The sequence below is a fragment of the Sorex araneus genome, chromosome X (assembly GCF_027595985.1).
Source record: "Sorex araneus isolate mSorAra2 chromosome X, mSorAra2.pri, whole genome shotgun sequence".
NCBI classification, from domain to species: Eukaryota; Metazoa; Chordata; class Mammalia; order Eulipotyphla; family Soricidae; genus Sorex; species Sorex araneus.
The window spans coordinates 299,515,872-299,535,570 of record NC_073313.1 but is presented as its reverse complement, the minus strand read 5'-3'; the positions used below and the strand labels follow the sequence as shown (position 1 = coordinate 299,535,570).

The window sequence follows — 19,699 nt, the reverse complement described above, 5'->3', positions numbered from 1 at the left end:
GTAAGTTTCAACCCACAAAACATTACACTTAGCAGTTTCCTGCTTTCTCAGCACATTGTTTGGACTTGATGTAAATACTGAAACATTGGAAAATTTCAAAAACATTTCTGCCCAAGTGCTATGACGACATATTGCTGTTCTTCAGAAAAAGTACTTAGACAATTATTCTTCAAGGTAAGTAAGAATAAACAGATCCAAATTTCTCACAATGAATGATTATACATCATCCCACATTGTTCAATTGAGAAGCACAACAGCTGCAGGAAGATTAAATGATAATATACCTAAAGAAGCGATTTAATGCTACTTTGTTCATTGCTGTCAGGATAAATTGGGGGGAGGGAAGGACCCAAATACAAATAAACACAAGAATATGGCAAACAATGTATATGCTTTTCAAATAAGGTGATGTACATTACATATAGATCTTTATTTGCTATTGCTCAGATGAAAGAGAACGTTAAATAAATCTCAGTTACATTTGTACTAATTAGCATAAAGTATCTATAAGCGTATATATAACTTTAATTCTGAATTGTTTCATATTTTACCACACAAAATATGATAAAATTTATACCAGGTTAATATTAATTAGTTACTCATTGACAATGAGTATAAGATACTATGTAAGAATAATGCTGATTATTTGTGTTTCTTTCTTTTAATGTTTATTTGTGATTTTTATTTATTTTTTTTTGCTTTTTGGGTCACACCCGGAAATGCTCAGAGGTTACTCCTAGCTCTGCACTCAGGAATTACTGCTGCCATTGCTCAGGGGACCATATGAGATGCTTGGGATCGAATCCAGGTTGGCTACATAATAGGCAAATGCTCTACCTGCTGTAATATCACGCTGGACCCCCTAACTTCATATTTTGTAGCTACATACAGTGTGCCAGATCCTCAGCTAAGTCTTACCCCCAAAACACAGTAAGGCGTGAGAGCTATTCATTTTATTTGTTTGTCTATTTTTTTGTTTCTTCGTGGGTCCAGAGGTGTTCAGGAGCTACGCCAGGCTTTGTGATTGGGCATCACTCCCAGCTAAGCTCAGGGAAAATGCTGGTATCAGGATGGAATTTAGATCTGCTGTAAGCAAAGCCTGTGCTCCAGCCTGTTGGAATTATCTCCCACATACAAAGGCTATTCCTATGACAGTTATAAAGAAATTTGCATACTATAAAGTTAAATTTTCCTACAATCATAAGGTAGCAAGTAGCACAGTCCATGGTAATGAGTTAGTTCTAAAGGAGACAGCAATACCGTGAAAACCCAAAACTGACCTGCCATGGGCTCGTCCAGGACAGAAGCCCATAGAGAGACCCTACTGGGAGAATATGATCAAACTTGAACTTGCTACTTACAACAGGTATTTTTTAAAAAGAGCAGAAGTAGAAAGGTAGCACAGAGAGGAGGGAGTTTGTCATGCATGTGGCCAACCTGAGTTCATTCGTTCATTGTCTGGCACCCATATGGTCCTCCGAGCACTGCCAGGAGTAATTCTTGAGTGTCCAGCCCTGAACATTGATGGATGGGGCCCCCAAACTAACAAAATCTAAAAACTGAACAGTTAGGTCATCCTACCATTCAAACCATTGTCTTCTTTCAAACGCAAAAAAGAAATAGAAAAGTGAGATTTTTTTTTTTTGTATCAAGATTCTTTCCAAACACTTAGGAAGATTAGTTTCAAGTGAAAATGAGCATCCTCAAATTGTTGAGGTTAAAATTCTTTTAAAGTTCTTAAAAGAAAAATAAGAATAAAGAACAATCCCTCACCCCATACCCCCCATGCCCCAACATGCACACACACAGCATGATAGTAAGGTATGCCTGTAAAGATTCAAAATTTAAACTACTATATTTCAAATAAAATACACTCATAAAAAAACCACTAGTAAAAAAGCATTAGAAATTTCATCTTGCTTTTAATTTACATACTTTGTAGATTCCCTCATTAGATGTATCTTAATCCTAGAGACATTTCATGTATCCTGTGTTTAATAATAAACATAGGCAGTCATGGATACATGGGGATAAGCTCAACCAGGCTCTCAAGAAAAAAAATCTTGAACATTGAGACAGACATTGTTTTTCCATATTGTCTCAAAGTTTTACAAGGATCAATTCTCCCCCAGATTCATTAACCACTAATGCCAATCTGGCCTGCATCAAATAGAATTGCCTTCTCCCTGTGACCCATGACTATGCATTTTCATTTAAATTACTTTCCTGGTAAGTCCCAGTAATATGTTAAGACTAATTTGAGACTAAAACAGAATTAGGGAGGGATAAGTAATGATGGACTGGAGCGATAGCACAGTGGGTAGGGCATTTGCCTTGCATGTGGCCAACCTGAGTTCGGTTCCTCCATTCCTCTTGGAGAGCCCGGCAAGCTACTGAGACTATCCCGCCCGCACAGCAGAGCCTGGCAAGCTACCCGTGGCATATTTGATATGCCAAAAACATTAACAACAAGTCTCACAGTGGAGCTGTTACTGGTGCCCGATCGAGCAAATTGATGAACAACTGGACAACAGTGCTACGACAGGGAGGGATAAGAAGCCCACAACTGGGCTGACACAATAGTAGAGTGGAGAGGACACTTTGCATACAGTCAACCCAAGTTTGATCCCTGACACCCCAGATGATGCCCTGGGCTTACCAGGAGTGATCCCTGAGCACAGAGCCAGGAGTAGGTCCTGAGCACAGCCAGGTGTGGCCCAAAACCAAACCAAAACAAAAGTCCACTATCTCCTCAGATTGAATCAAAATGTTTCCACATCAAGCCTTGCCCTCAAGCAGTTGACATTCAAATGGTAAAATAATGAAATTGACTTTGATAACATAAAATAAAAGAACAACATACATTAGGAAAACCAAGACCTATAAAATGAGGTCATAAAATGTAAAGAGCTAGAAAGAAAAATGAGTCATGAAAAATAAAAGAAGATGAAATAAATATAACCAACATGTGTTAAGGGAAATTAAAACAGAAAATAAAGAAAAATTTGTGAAAGACATAAAAAGTATTTTAGAGAAAATGACATATAGAAAGTAACAAATTCAATACCAAAGTTCCCTGAGGATGAAAATTAAAGAAAACAGAGCAGAGACTAAAATTTATAACCCAAAAAAGCATTCTGAATACACATAAATGTGTGTATATGTATGATATATATGCCTATGCATGTATATACTACACTATGATGGGCATATTGATGGTATGGTTCAGTACCTGAGAATACTGAATTATACTATCAGCCAAGATAAGTAGATTCTAAAGAAAAATGTGGGGAAGGAATCTTTATTCATTTAGACAAACAGAGCAAGTGACTTACATAGAATTGTAAAATAGATGACTATTAGTTTTCAATACAAAACAAAACCAGAAAAAAATGAAGAACTGCATTTTCGATATTCAAGGAACAAGTATGTGAGTGAAAAAATTTATAGTCAGTTACACTGACTTTCAAGTATATAAAACACAGATAAACATTGATCAGTAAGTAAGAACTCAGAAAACAGTGCTGCCTCTGGAAAAAAATGAGCTTTAATACAACAAGAAAACATCAGCATAGAATGGGCAGTAAACTTTAGATATATTTAGCTATAGAACTATGACTATACTAGTTAAATGATAGAGTGCATTATAAAATGGCTGTGTGCTTTGAAAGATAATATGTCGTAAAAATATGTAAAGTGGATGGGAGTAGACTACAAAAAGAATTTAATTGTTTCAAGTAATTTTTATTATAGTGCTAATGTGAATATGTAATTCTAACAATGTTTAAAAGTAAAACAGAGCAAAGAGCTTAATTATAGCTGTTTATTCCTCATCTCTTATGTCCCTGCTAACTAAAAATTTTGGTGTGGAATAAAGAGGACATAATAGAAAGGAGGTTAAGGGTGGAAAAAAAAACTCTACACTTAGAATCCTGGATCTGAAGAAGAAAGATAAATAGAAATACATGATATATTTAACTGAGCACATGTATACAGAGACACTTGTCCAATTCTGTTCAATGAAAAGACCTAAAATAAAAGCATTAATCAATTCATCAGCAATGAATATCTTTAAGCATAATAGTTCCACTAAAGCCAGTTAGGACTTCTGGAAGAAATCGTTGATTTCTGATACTCTGAAGCTGGGAATGTACACCTAAGCTTAAAGCCGGAAACATCCTGTGAGACCAGAGAGCAAAGAGCTCTCAGAGACTGCAAAGGCCAGGAGGAAACAACTCAGGAGGCCTCAGCTGGCCAGAGATGAGACAATTTCAACGCAATAAAGGATAACAATCTCAGTGGATTAAAACCCATTAAATACGTTTAAGTTCAGACGTTAAAAGGACTAGATGTAAAAGTTAACTAGTCAACTTCCGAAGATGACAAGCTGCCGATTTCTTTACCTTGAAAGTATCAAGAATATATACTTTGGGGCTGGACAGCAAGTCCAGCAGGTAGGCACTTGTCTTACAGTGCCTAACCTGGGTTTGATCCTTAGCATCCTATGTGCTCCCTGTGCACCACTGAGTAGCACCTGAGCACCGTCAGGTGTGATCAAAACCAAACAAACCAGAAAGTATATAAACAATGTTTCCTATCTGAGCTGGAGGTCCATAAAAGAGGAAAACATCTGTTAAAAAGTTCTAGTTAGGGGCTGGAGCAATACCACAGTGGGTAGGGCGTTTGCCTTGCATGCAGCAGACCTGGATTCAATTCCCAGCATCCCATAGAGTCCCCTGAGCACCTCCAGGAGTTATTCCTGAGTGCAGAGCCAAGAGTAACCCCTGTGCATCGCCATATGTGACCCAAAAAAGCAAAAAAAATAAAGTTCTAGTTAATAAGTCACAAGCAAATGATGAGATATCACCAATTTGCAGTATCTGGTACATTTTTTTTAATCTAGGCAATAAGCAACGGCATTTGAAAACATCACACTGAAAAAAAAAAGAGTCAAATTGACATTATGTGTCTTTTGATAAAAAGTCCTAACTACTATTTTGCCAATATGGTCAAACCTGAAACTTGTAAGAAACTCTGGATTGACCGAGTCAGCTGCAGAAAACATAGAGGAATAGAATAATACATGGAACTGCATAATACACATTTTACTCAGTAAAATACAAACTAGAAAACCTATAGTACAAACTACACATATTTTTCAACAAACAGATGAAAAAGCAAGGGAATGATCACATTGGACAAGATCTGAGGGTTTTAAAAGTAGGTAAGGGATATTCCTGATAACCTTTCAGTATCACTACTGAAAATGACAATGCCCAAAAGGAGAAAAGGAGATAGAGAGAGAGAGAGAGAGAGAGAGAGAGAGAGAGAGAGAGAGAAAGAGAGAGAGAGAGAAGTGCTTGCCATAGCTGCCATAGAGGCAGGCAGGAGGTGGGGGGCGGGGGGTGATGGAAAGGAATCTGGGGACACTGGTGCCGGAAAATATACACTGGTGAATGGATGGGTATTGGAATACTATATGACTGAAATATAATCATGAACAGTTTTGTAAGGGCCTATCTCACAGCAATTCAATAAAAAAGTTTAAAAAAATTTTGTTAAATGTGTAGCAAAATTAAGACTATTTTACTTGAAGATATACATTAGGGTGACAGAAATAGAAAGAATCAAGAAAGCACATATTCAATGTTAGAATAATAGTACTTTTAGAAGAAGCAGGAAGCATACAGAGTATCTGCTAGAAAGATTGGAAGAATTTTTTATTTCTTGACCTAAGTAGTAGTCTTCAACATGATTGCATATTGTCTATGGATTTCTATATCTATTTTTTCATAGTTTTTGAACAAAAATGAAGGTCAGTAGGACTGGTCCATGGTGGGAAACTTGCCTCTGGTGGCAGGGGGTAGAAGGGGGGGATGGTAAGAATAGAGAAGAGACCACTATGACAATGATAGTTGAAATTGATCACTCTGGACAAAAACTGTGTTGTAAAAGGAGGTCAAGATTATCTTGTATATTCCTTGTGCATTCCTGAATACATGTGTATTCATGTGTATTCCTGCAAAGACATGCTAACTTTTACCTATATTGCAAACCATAATGCCCAAAAGGGACAGGGTTGGGGGAGGGGAGAGAGACAGATGAGAGAAACCAGAAAGAGGAGACAGAGAGTCTACCATAGAGGCAGGCGGGAAGTTTAGGGAAGTAATAAAAACAAGAAAAGATCTAAAAGAAAGGCTACTTTGTCATGAGCCCTTTGGGCAGCCCAAAGGGCACAAAGGCTGGACTGACTGGAGATAACTCACAGGAATGGAAACTTAATGAGAGTGAATGACATGACACAGAACCAAACAGAGAAAGCCTGAAAAGAGGCACAGCTCAGCAGGAACAAAGGCCCTATAGGACTGAAAAGACCACCAAAGTTTCATTATTTTTTGCCTGACAAAGCTCTAGCCCCTGTGATCTACATATAAAACCCCAAGCTAGGGCAGTTGGGAGGAGACCCTATTAAAAACCCAACTTCGTTCAAGTGAACTGCATGTGTTTCCAATTCTCAGGTCCACTGCATCCGCACATGGGGCGGCCAATTCCTTGCTTTTACTTCATGGGGCTCTTTCTCTCTCTGCAGAGGCCCACATTCTCTCTTTAATGCCTTTTCTTTCGTCCTTCACTTTCTTCTATTTCCTAAATAAAATTACTCAGCTTCATTATATGTGTTCACTTGGAAATCTTTTCTGTGAGAACAGACTGGCAACCTCCAAGACTTGGGCTGTGGTCAGGACTTGAGAGACTGCACCTGAGTCAGAGTTCGGGCAGACTTTCACTACCTCTGACCATCCTGGGAAGTTTCTATGTGAGATCATGGCAGCTCAAGCAGGAGGACGGGAGAACTCTTACCTGCAGTCCTGGCAGTCTCCTTGCTCCCTGATTTGCCAGACTTTTCATGAATCCCCTGGCTTTTCATTTGAATCTGTTTCCATTCTTTCTATTCCTTTCTATCCAAGTGGAATCCTGATAACACCCATAAGTTAGATTGAGGACTGGATTTGTCCTTCACTCCCATCTAGGAGCCTAACCCAGAAGGTTCCTAGAGAATCCGTCTCAAAGTAAAAAAACGTGTCAACACTCCAAATCCTTTAGGGAAAACTAATCAGCTTGATTTGGTTAGATTTGGCTTGGGACCAAACCTGGTGATGCTCAGAGGCTACACTTCAGGTTCTATACTGGGGTCACACCCTTTAGTGTTCCGGGGATCATGAGATGCCCGAGGTCAAGTCAAGACCTCCCAGGTGCATTTAAGCTGCTGTCTATTCTTTATTTTTTATTATTACTAAAACAGTGGCTTGATAGAATGGGAGCAAACCTAGAGTTTATATAGTCATAAGCAGCCTGCCTGCTACATAACCCTGATGGGGTGGCAGTAATGTGCATCTCTGCCACCTTAGGCCAGGTACCCTTGGTCTCCATTAAGTATGCACCATCTTCAGTGTCCTTTGCCACAGTAGGCAATTTGTCCTAATTAGATAAGCATAGACCTGAAAAGTATGTCAGTCCTTAGAATCAGAGCGATACTTCCTGACAAAGGGCAAGATACAAAACTCTAAGGGGTTTCTTAAACCCATTCTGGAAATGCCCTGGCATGTTGCCCTGTGCTGCCTCTCTTGTAGGCACAAGTCCCCTCCCCATTCTTCCTTAAGTCCCTTCCGTTAATAAATAGTTTCCAGCTAAGAGAGTTCTGGTTATAAATTTCTACTTCTGGGAGTGAAACAAAGTTCGTGTGATACCCAAAGTAACCTCAGAATTCATGAATTAAAGATGGCTTGCACCTTTCCCCCTTAATTAGCCTGGGTCCCTAATTCTTCTTCCTAGGAGAAATACAAGTTCTTCTAGTCTTGTGACTGAATGGGTATAGTCACGCTCAACTAACTGTGATTCTGCTGTGTTGGAGACTTGGTAGGTTTCTTCCTTTACTTTTGCTTTTAGACAACACATAGTGCTGCTCAGGGATTACTCCTAGTGATGCTTGGGGGATGAAATGCAGTGTAGGGATGGATCTGGGGGTTGTTGCTTTCGGAGTAAGTACCTTAATCCCTGGACTACCTCTCTGGATACTCCTCTTTGTTTTTGTTTTTTCTTTCTTTAAGTTAGCAGATTTTGAAGTTTATTAGTTACTGGAAATGGCTTACTCTAAGTTAACTAGAACATGCTGAAACACACTTTTACCCTCTCTGCCATTCATTCTCCTCAAACTATTTGCCTCCCTTAAACTCTTTGTACTTAAAAATTATTTTACCAACATCCCAGACATTTTCTGGGAGAAGGCTAAAATTACAAACTCAAGGCCCCATTCAGAACTTGCATTTCAATCAGAATCTATAATGAAAATAAGATGCCTACTTATTCATTTGCATATTAAAATTTAGAAACAGAGCCTTTAAAGACCTGTTGTTATATTGAAGTTCTAAGTGCAAATTTTAGAGACTAATTCTAGCATATTTAAGCATAATAATTTATTAGTTCAGTGTAGATGGCTTTGACTATGTTGAGGAAAGTTCCTTCGATAACCATTTTGGTGAGAGTGTTCATCATAAATGGGTGCTGACTCTTGTCAAATGCTTTCTCTGCGTCTATTGAGATGATTATATGGTTTTTAATCTTTTCTTTAGTTGATATGATAAATTATGTTGATTGATTGATAGATATTAAACCATCCTTGCATCCCCGGGATGAATCCCACTTGGTTGTGGTATATGATCTTTTTGATGAGTTGTTGAATTCTATTTGCTAATATTTTGTTGAGAATCTTCACATCTGTGTTAATCAGGGATATTGGCCTGTAGTTTTTTTTTTTTGTGGGGTCTTTGTTTGCTTTTGGTATTAGGGAGATATGATATTCATAGAAACTGTTTGGGAGACTTTCTTTTTCTTCAATTTCCTGGAAAAGCTTGAGAAGAACTGGAAATAGGTCATCTTTAAATGTCTGAAAAAATTCGCTAGTGAATCCATATGGACTGGGCTTTTATTTTGGGGAAGACTTTTGATTACAGTTTCAATATCCTTGATATTAATGGATCTATTCAGGTATTCCAGATCTTCTTGATTAAGCCTTGGGAGGTTATAGGAATCTAGCTACTACAAGCCTATGGCAAGCATCAACCTCAATGGGGAAAAACTAAGAGACTTCCCTCTAAGATTAGGGATGAGACAAGGATGCCCACTCTCAACACTTCTGTTCAACATAGTACTGGAAGTACTTGCAATAGCTATTATGCAAGAAAAAAGATATTAAGGGCATTCAGGTAGGAAAGGAAGAAATCCAGCTTTCACTATTCGCAGATGATATGATACAATATTTAGAGAACCCTGAAGCCTCTACCAAGAAACTCCTAGAAACAATAGACTTGTGTAGCAAAGTTGCAAGCTATAAAATCAATACCCAAAGGTCCATGGCTTTCCTATATGCAAATAATGAGAGAGAAGAAAGTGACATGAAAAAAGCAATCCTATTCACAATTATGCCTCAGAAAATCAAGTACCTTGGAACCAGCCTAACTAAGGAGGTAAAGGACCTCTATAAAGAAAACTACAAAACGCTACTTCATGAAATAAAAGAGTACACAGGAAATGGAAAGATATCCCCTGTTCATGGATTGGGATAATTAACATTGTTAAAATGGCAATACTCCCCAAAGCATTGTACAGATTCAGTGTGGTCCCTATAAGAATACCCATGATATTCTTCAAAGAAATGGATCAAGCACTCCTGAAATTCATATGGAACAACAAAACCCCCATGAATAGATAAAGCAATTATGGAAAAAAAGAAGATGGGAGACATCACCTTCCCCAACCCCAAACTACTACCAAGCGGTAATAATTAAAACACGATGGTACTGGAACAAAGACAGAGCAACAGACCAATGGAACAGGATTGAATATCCTTATACACACCCTCAAATATATGATCACCTAATCTTTGATAAGAAAGCAAGAAAGGTGAAGTGGAGCAAGGAAAGCCTCTTTAACAAATGGTGCTGGCAACACTAGACATGCAGAAAAATGAGCTCAGATCTCTACCTAACACCATGTATGAAAATCAGATCAAAATGGATTAAAGACCTCAACATGAGACCAGAATCCATAAAATACATTGAAGACTATAGGATAACATGGGTTTGTCCTTTTAGCCTTGCCTTAGGGAACATAGTTTACCTTAAAGCAATGTCCTTTCTGTATGGACACAAGAAGATAATATTGTCTTGTAACTTGGGAGTTGATTGACTCCAATATTTACTCCTGCGCATCTGCTTTCTCAACTCAGTTGCCCTCAGTTTCTAGCACCCCAAAAGCAGGGTCCTGACAAGGGACAGGACAGATCCAGGGAAAGCGGTGAGTTATGTGCTACCCTGGCATCGAGATAGTCCAGGCCAAAGCGCCACAATACTCAACTATAAGTTGAGAGCATGATCATGGACAATGCTGTCATGATCCAAAGGTAATGACGAGACTAGGACCCTGCTGGGGTTAGGAAGACTAACCTGGCCTGAGGACTGTATAGTGAGATGTCCTCAGGAAGAACCAAACTTTATATCTCTTACTGTGCTCATACAGAAGGACATTGCTAGAAATATTAGAAGTAGATTTACTGTAACTATTTAAGCAGATTACTAGCTCACACCCTGATACACCCTTGTTTGGAATCACTCCCTTGAGCGGATCTCCTTAGATGAGATTTCCTTAGATGAGATTTTGTTAATCTCCTCAAGAAATGGTCTTACCCTTCTTTGTTGATTTGTTGATGTTAAACCCACCTTTGTGCTACCGCCCTATGTAATTTGCTATATAAACTAAGACTGTGGGGCAAAGGGGGGGGCAGACTCAGGAGAAGCAGAGAGAACGAAATAAACTGATTGAGCAACCAGTTTGGCCTTCTTCCTTCCATCGCCTGCCCTCGACTGACAGCACACACAGCCGTTCTGGAGCACAGGACGTGGACGGTGAGACAGAGCTGCCCGGAGAGCCCGAGAGTACACGCGCCCGTCAGCATGCCTTAGTTTTTACAGAAGACAATGTTGCCAAAACCCTCCACAATGTTGAAGCTAACGGTATCTTCAAAGATGACATGCCACTGGCCAAGCAAGTGGAATCAGAGATTAACAAATGAGACTATCTTAAACTAAGACACTTCTGCACTTCAAAAGAAACACTGACCAAAATACAAAGACAATCAACAGAATGGGAAAAGATATTTACCCACTACCCACCAGATAAGGGGTTGATATCAAGGATAAACAAGGCACTAGTTGAACTCTACAAAAAGAGTACTTCCAACTCCATCAGAAAATGGGGTGATAAAATGAACAGAAACTTTCTCAGAGAAGATATCCGAATGCCCAAAAGGTACATGAAAAAATGCTCTTCATCACTAATCATCAGGAAGATGCAGATCAAAACAAAAATGTGATATCATTTTATACCACAAAGACTGGCCCACATCCAAAAGAAAAAAAGCAAGCAGTGTTGGCACATATGTATGCAGAAAGGGACTCTCCGTTACTGCTGGTGGGAATACTGACTTGTTCAGCTCCTTTGGAAAACAGTATGGATGATTCGCAAAAACTTAAAAATTGAGCTCCCATTTGACCCAGCTATACCACTTTCGGGAATATATCCTAAACGAGGCAAAAGAGTATAGTATAAATGACATCTGCACTTGTAAAACCTGGAAAAAAACTGAGTGCCCAAGAACAAATGACTGGTTAAAGAAACCTTGGTACATCTACACAATGGAATACTATGCAGCTGTTAGAAAAGATGAAGTCATTAAATTTGCATACAAGTGGATCAACATAGAAAGTGTCATGTTAAATGAAATGAGTCAGAAAGAGAGGAAGAAACATAGAAAGATTGCACTCATCTGTGGAATATAAAGTAACAGACTAGGAGACTATCACCCAAGAATAGTAAAGATAAGGACCAGGAAGTTTGCCCCATGGCTTGGAAGCCAGTCTCACAAGATAGAGAAGGGAACACCAAGTAAAGGGTGTTTGGAGGACCCACTCAGGTTGGGAGATTGCATGTAGAATGTAGACTATAGATAGAACACAATCGTCACTCAATGGCTCTATTGCAAACCACAACACACAAAAGGAGAGAGAGAACAAAAGGAAATGCCCTGCCACAGAGGCGGGGTGGGCAGGGGGAGGATGTGGGGCTGCTGGGAAGGATACTGGGATCATTGGTGGTGGCGAATGGGCACTGGTGGAGGGATGGGTACTCGATCATTGTATGATTGAAACACAAACATGAAAGTTTGTAAATCTCTAACTGTACCCCACAGTGATTCACCAATAAAAAAAATTTTTTTAAAGAATTTCTTAGTTCAAAGGACAAAAGTCAGAAATGTTGGAGCACCCCTTGTTGTAGGATATCATTGGTTTGTCCTATCTCCCTTGCCACAGAGTTTGGGCTTATCTGGTAATAATCTCTAAACATTTTAAGACAACATTGGTATGTCCTGTTCTCCTTGCCACAAGGAGCTTAGGTATATCGGGTCACACTCATCATAGTGCTCCCGAGTCACTCCCATTCCTTTGTCTATCTGTAACCACTTCTATGCTCTCTTCCCCAACCAGTTAATCAGCTTTTCCCCTAATCAGACTCTGTTAATTTGTAAGGTCAGACCTTTCTAGGACACTGAACTTGTATTGTAAGTTAATATTGCTTTCTCCTCTCCTTATGTCTCTTATGTCTTTTGAACAGTTTACTTTAAAACAATGTCCTTTTTGTATGGACAAAGAAAGACAGTTGTTAATATGCTTTGGTAACATGGGATTTAATTGGCTTCAAATATTATTCACTCCCGGGCATCTGCTTTCTCAACTTAAGCCTCAGCTGCCCTTACTTCCTAGCACCCCCAAAAGCAGGGTCCCGACAAGGGACGGGATGGACCCAGGGCAAGCAGGGAGTTATGTGCTACCCTGGCATCGAGATGGGCCTTGCCAAAGTGCCTAATGCTTAACTATATGTTAAGAGCTTGGTCATGGATGTGTCATGTCATGATCCAAAAGTAACGACGAGACTAGGACCCTGGTAGGGATAGGAAAGACTAATCTGGCCTGAGCACTGTAGTCTGAGATTGAGATGACCCCAGGAGAGCAATTCTATAAGCTTAATGCATCTCTTGCTATGTCCATACAAAATGATTAATATTATGAATACTTATATATTAGTTGGACAAGGAGAGGAGAAACACACTCATGGGATTCCGCTCTTGGGTGGGTGTCCCAATGAAAGAGAATCTGTTCTGGAAGAAGCATCCCCTGAGGGAAAGAACTTTACCCCTATTGATTGTGACCACACTTATGTGTAATCCCCAACCCCTCATGCTTGGGGATTTAACTAGGCTGAAAGAGTGGGCTGGGGGCCAGTTCCAGTGCCAGATCTAGAAACCTAAATTGAGATCCAGATCCAGAGGAGAAGGAGAATGAAGTAGCATGGGGGAGGAAGAAGCAGGAGGAGAATCAGAGGAGAATGGAGATAGGAATGGAATAAACTGCAACTGAGACCAACCAGCCTGGCCCTCGTTCCTTCCTTCGCCTGCCTCATCATCGCCATCAACCTCAGCAGGGTGGGGAAAGTGGCTGGAGACTACCGAACACAGGTGGTAGGAGAGATAGAGTGCTGCTGCCTTGTGCCTGCTGTGTTGCCCCCTCTCCCTTCCTTTTTTTGTGTGTTTACACAACTGGCGTCTTTGGGTGGGCACAAACCACCAACCTTTCAGTTAACAGCCTTGTGTCATTAAATGTTGATTCAATGACTAGGCCAGCACTTCTGAGTTTTATCTGGGTAAATTTCCAAAATGCTAAGACCCACACTTTTAGTCAAATAGCAACATCTAGTTGTAAATGTAAAGGTGGAGAGTGTTGGGAAGCAAATGTCTTATAATAACAGGTGCTCTGGGCATTTTAGTTGCTTATACAAACATTCATATAAAGAGAAATTCCTCAAACAGAAGATTTGAGAAAATTTGGGTGCTGATTCAAAACAAACACCCATGACCGAAAAAGAATTCTAGCAGAACAATCAGATACTCTAGCATGGGTGAAAAAAAAAGATAATATTCAGAGGTAATTAATGAAAGTAAAAGGATATCTCATAAGAGCCAGGAACTATGAAAAAGGAAAGAAATATCAAGTATGCCACTCTTCTGTTTTGTGTCCACACCAGACATGCTCAATCAATCACAGCATTTTATGCTGAGCTCAAATAAGAGTTTATAATCCTTGTTGGCACAATACTTCAGGTAGCTGCTACTGTTTAATACTGCATCTCCTGTGAGAACAAAACTCTCTTTGATGATCCTTTCTGAAGATTTAAATCTTTTTTCATGTCAACTTTAAGGAGAATTGGCTGTTTTTCTGAGAAATCTAGGGCCACCTAGACTTTCAGAAATAAAAGCTCTTGAGTCTAGTCTGGGTTAATGATATTTAACAAAATTCTGACTGTTTAACATCTGTCTTCTCATTTAGACAGATGTTTAGAAAAATATCCCGCTAAGAATAAGAGTATTAACTCCACAATAATAATGTTTACATAAAACCAAGGTCATATTTGACTTTGAGAGTGAGTTGATTCTAAATGAGCCTCCAAATTTGAAGTCTTAAACCTTTAATTTAAGGATATATGTTTCATACTCCTAATGATCAGTATTTACCTTGTATCCTTAAAATTTGAACTGTGATTGTTCCTAAAAATGAAAAATCAAAGCAACAATGCGTATGGGCCAGGAGTCATCCTGCCGAAGGGGCTTGACAAGAATTGATACTCATCAAGCCAGACAAATTTTAACTAGTCTAAAGGTCAATTAAGTTAGTTAGCGCAGCAACCCACCCAAAGCTGCTGTAATAAGCTATGGTGCAATCAGTAATGCCCACAGCTCACTGGTAACGATGGAACTGCTATTGGCCTAGAGATGGAGCTTGGGGGAAGAGGGACAAGGAGCAGAGGCATATCTATAAACAGAACTTAGCCCTTAGAGTAATCACAGTCTTTGCTTACATTTTCTGCCATATAAGAGGAACGGAATTCTTAGGTTGCTCTATTCATTTTTCTCCTGGCATTTATTTTCTATGAAACGAATCTATTTTAATTAGGATTCTAATTGATTTCTTTAATGAAACCACATTTATAACAACGACAATAACAATAATAATAGTATCAGTGAAACAATGTTCATCAGTCTGCATGCTTTTTACATGACTTGCTCCTATCTCCCCTTGTCCTATAGACATAGGCTCAGCTGTCATCATAAATAGCATCTACATGGTCCTGCTAGCAAGCGTGATGGTTTTGCTAATCCAGAGAAACATATGTGTATTGTAGAGTTTTTTTCTAAAAGTTCTGATATAGTTTGGATAAAAAAATTATGAGGCTGCAGTGGAAAGGGCACTTGCCTTGCATACAATCGGCCTGGGTTTGACCACAATACCCATCAGGAGTGATCCCTGAGGACAGAGCCAAGTGTTAGCACCAAGCACCACCAGATGTGGCCCCCAAAACAAAAAAAATAGCAACAAAGTTAGGAATATGAGTATCACTTGTTGATAAAATATGAAGCATCAAGGAAAATTTGGGTCCTTATATCAAATTATTTTGCAGATGATCCCATTCTTCACTTATATTCTAATTGGTGTCTCAGGAGTGGGGGTCTACTCTTCTGGGTCTGGGTTTGGCTATGTGGTATGGTTAGGGTCAATGGTTTTATTATAATATATGCAGGGGAGTGAACATCCCGTTCAATACTGGGATTATGTGGCTTTATTCTCTGCCATTTCTATAAGAAGAAGATGCTCAGTCTAGAACACCTGTCCCAGAAAGAAGCAAAAAAAAGAACATATGAAACAAATTAATCACTTACGTCAACCCTGTCAACAGCATCGGAAGTCGAGCTCAAGTACCTGAGCCCAAAGACATGACATCTGGTATTGGTGATCATCCCAGACTAGTGAGCAACAACAGATATGAGCAACTAACTGGATGCCTCTGAGATGTTTCACCACACTAAGGTGACAAGTAATAACTGACAATATAACTCAAATACACTCCAGTGGCCACTAACGCATCCTTTATTAATGATATAACTTGAGATACATTTCTCGTCAATCAGTTGACTAGTGTTCTTCCAATATGTACCCTGGTTGTGCTTAAAAATATCACAGGTATAGGACTCAAGATACAGTGCAGGGATTAAAGTACTTGCCATCAAATGTTGGTTCAGCTGTCATTCTAAATAATATCTATATGGCCAGACTCCAGTTTGATTCCTGACACCGCATATGGTCCTCTGAGCACTGCCAGGAATAGCCCTGAACATAGAGTCAGGAGTGATCTCTGAACAATGCTGAGTGTGGCCCAGGAACTACAAATTAAATAACACTGTGGCTATAAACTTATGTCTTTGTAGATTTAACAAATGCTGTAGTCTGAGGAAGTTATGTCAACGGGAAGAGATGGGTAAATTGTTTCAAAGATAAACTGAACATTATGATGAATTATGGAATTCTTATGCATATAAAAATGTGAAGTAACAATATTAAAATGGTAATGGTAATCATTTTATCAGCTATACATAAAATTTAAAATGAGCATAATACTATAACTATATATCAACTAAACTTCAACAAAACTGATGAAAGGTGGAGGGCAGTGGTAGGAGAATGAAAAATAAAGTAATAGAAACATTGATAAAGAAGGGTTGATCAGGAGAACAGCAGTAGGTACTTGCCTCCTGCTGATTCAATTTTCTGTCACTGTACACACAGGTCTGTGTCACTGTCCCCTTTAACCTGCACAATAGCTAACAATGGTTTCCACGGAAGAAAAATGACGGACTAGAAGGTGCAGGCAGAAAGTAACCGCTGACTTTTGGTGGGCTGTAGAGTAGGTGTGTGAAAGATGGCAGGAAAAAAAAAACTGGGGGAAATTAGTATTAAAATGAATGAACTCCAATGAAATCTTAATTTGTGCCAGACTGTTATCAGCACTAACTACAATTCATCTATCACAAAAGGCTACTACTCTTTCTACTTTAGAAGTGATAAAATTGGGAGAATAGAATTCACGTAATTATTAAGTGGCAACTTCCTTGCTTCTTTTCTCTTTTCTCTGCCTTCTTCCCTCCTTCCCATCTTCCCTCACTTCTTACCTCTTTCCATTCTTCCCTCCATTCCTTCTAATTCTTCAGACAGTGGTGCTAGGGCTTATTCCCTTTTCCATATTCAGGGACCACTCCTGGCAGTTCCCAGGGCCCATAGGACATGTTGGAGATCAAATTGGGGTCAGTTTCAAGAAAGGCAACTGCCTTAACTCCTGTCATCTATCCCCCTAGAGTTCATACTTTAAGCCACTGATTTCTGACAATTGGTCCTTCAGCCAATGCCAATTAATAGGTCTCAAAGGCCAAAAGCTATTGCTTTAAACTACTAATGCACAATCCCTGGCAAGGCTTTAAATGCATTACTGATCCAAAGGAATGGTACATAGGAAAATGGCATATAAGTTTCTAAGAACATGTGTGAATAACTTCCTGAACGATAATTAAAGAGCATAGAGAATTTTGGACATCTCCTCTGCAGTAAGTGCAAAAGAAGGCAAACCCTATAGTAGCTCTGGAGAAACACAGAGCCTGTGGCACATGAATACCATAAGAGTAGACTGGTGGCACCAGAGAAAGCAAAGTAATGTTGAGTTCTCAGAGCCCCCACTCTCGGAGCGAAAATGAACCTGCTGAACAATCATTATGAGACTCTGTGACTTCTGGGAATTTTCAAGTCTATATAAAGAAACAGGTGACTCATAGATCAAGGTATATATACTGCAAAACTGTATTGATGAGTTATACTGGCTTTTATGTAACCATCTTATTGTAACTTATTGTTCAAATCATTTTGAAATGGTAAATTGTCAGAATCTCATCAAAATCAAGAAAAGCGCCGCCTCCCAGAAATAACTGGGTTCTTCTTTCCATGTTTTGAGATGGTAATTATGATATGTGTGAAAATCAATAAGCCAGGTGGTGACAGAGGTGAATGAGGATCTGTCTTATTATAGAGAGGATTTTGAAAGCTACAGATGAAGGTTAGCACTGTGACAATCTAGTATTCTGGCTTTTATTTTCACTCTTTAGAGTTTTACGATCAAGCCATATTCATCCTAAATGACTCCACCAATTACACATTCCATGAGCACAGGCACATCTAAAAGTGTTGGCGAGAGTCCTCTGCAGAGAGGACTGGGGACACCTTGAACTTGGTATGATCAGTAAGCACAGGGAGTCATAAATACTGCCTTCATTAGCTCATGGGCCCTGTGATTTGTGTCCCTGATGAATAGGGGCACATTTTTTGACCCCTCCAGTAAACAGGCAATGTAATTCCTGTGTAAATGGACTATTAGAATGGTTTAAATGCCCTTGCCTACAAGCTGAAAGGCATAGTTAACACTTTTTACATAAGTTAGAAGACCAAAATTTAGCTATCAATCAACCAAGGCAGAAAGGAATGACTTGACAAAATCATTCGTTAAGTCTGACAGGAGTCAAGAACACACGGCTTTCTTCCAACTGTTTAAATGCATGTGTGACAAGGGAATATTAATTGCATAAGACAAGACATTTAAAGGTATTAGCTCAGCACTACCAGTCTATTTTACCCAATTAAGGCAATTCATCAATGTAAATATCTGAAGTTTCATCAGAAAACTAAAAAGAATGCAGCTGACGTGCAGTATGTATTCTAATATTTCACTTCCTTATTTCATGGAAGACAAAGTGATGAAAGGATAGACACTGTTAACTCCCAAACTTGAGAAGAAAAATAAACTGTCTTCATAAATGATCAAAAATCATTCTCCTGTTGGGTGGGAACATGCAAAATATATGATGTATATTATGCCACCTTCAAATAGCATTGCGAAAGTGTTTTTGCACAGTCTAAAAACCTGTAACCATTTGATGAATATGAAATAGTTCCCTGAAAAAGACAACACAAGAAAAAAATGACTTTGCCCAGCCAACTAAAATTATAGACGCTAAAACCTAGATGAGACTTTGAAGGCTACAAATCCAATATTCATTTTCCAATTTTCATGTTAGTGGATAAATGTTCATCATTTATAAATTTTAGTTTTAATAAAAAATTATAATTAAGTAAAATAGTGGTATTTTAGAATATATAGTAAAGAGATTGCCTCTCATCTACTTAGTTAACACATCTATCATGTATACTTTATTTAGGGTGACAAAAATTAGGTTTTACTCATTTAGAAAATTTCTATTACACAATAAAGCATTATCAATTTAGTCACTACATTACTCAGACCTTATTTATCTTATAATTGAGAGTTTATAAGTGTCCTGCTCTCTATAAATTTGACTTTTTATTAATATCTCACTTTTAATTGGAACAATGAATTTATTTTCTGTTTAGCTTATTTCACTTAACATAATGCCCTCAAGATCCATCTACACTGTCACAAATGACAGATTTCTTTTCTCTCAATAGTAAAATTCCATTGCATGTGTATGTAGACATCCATACAGACATGTGCGTATTCTCATAAATATATGAATCAGATCTTTTACATTTTTGTTGAACTAATATTATAGCAGTTTCAGGCTATAGCAATATATTTAGGTATCTATCTGTCTATCTTCCTTATCTGTTCATCCACTAAGGAA

General features: G+C 38.7%; 1 protein-coding gene across 4 annotated transcripts in view; it reads right to left on the bottom strand.

The window, feature by feature from the left end:
* CTNNA2 (catenin alpha 2) overlaps positions 1-19,699 on the bottom strand; it is a 1,292,108-nt gene that overhangs the window by 271,930 nt on the left and 1,000,479 nt on the right. The gene's annotated exons all lie outside the window — the stretch shown is intronic.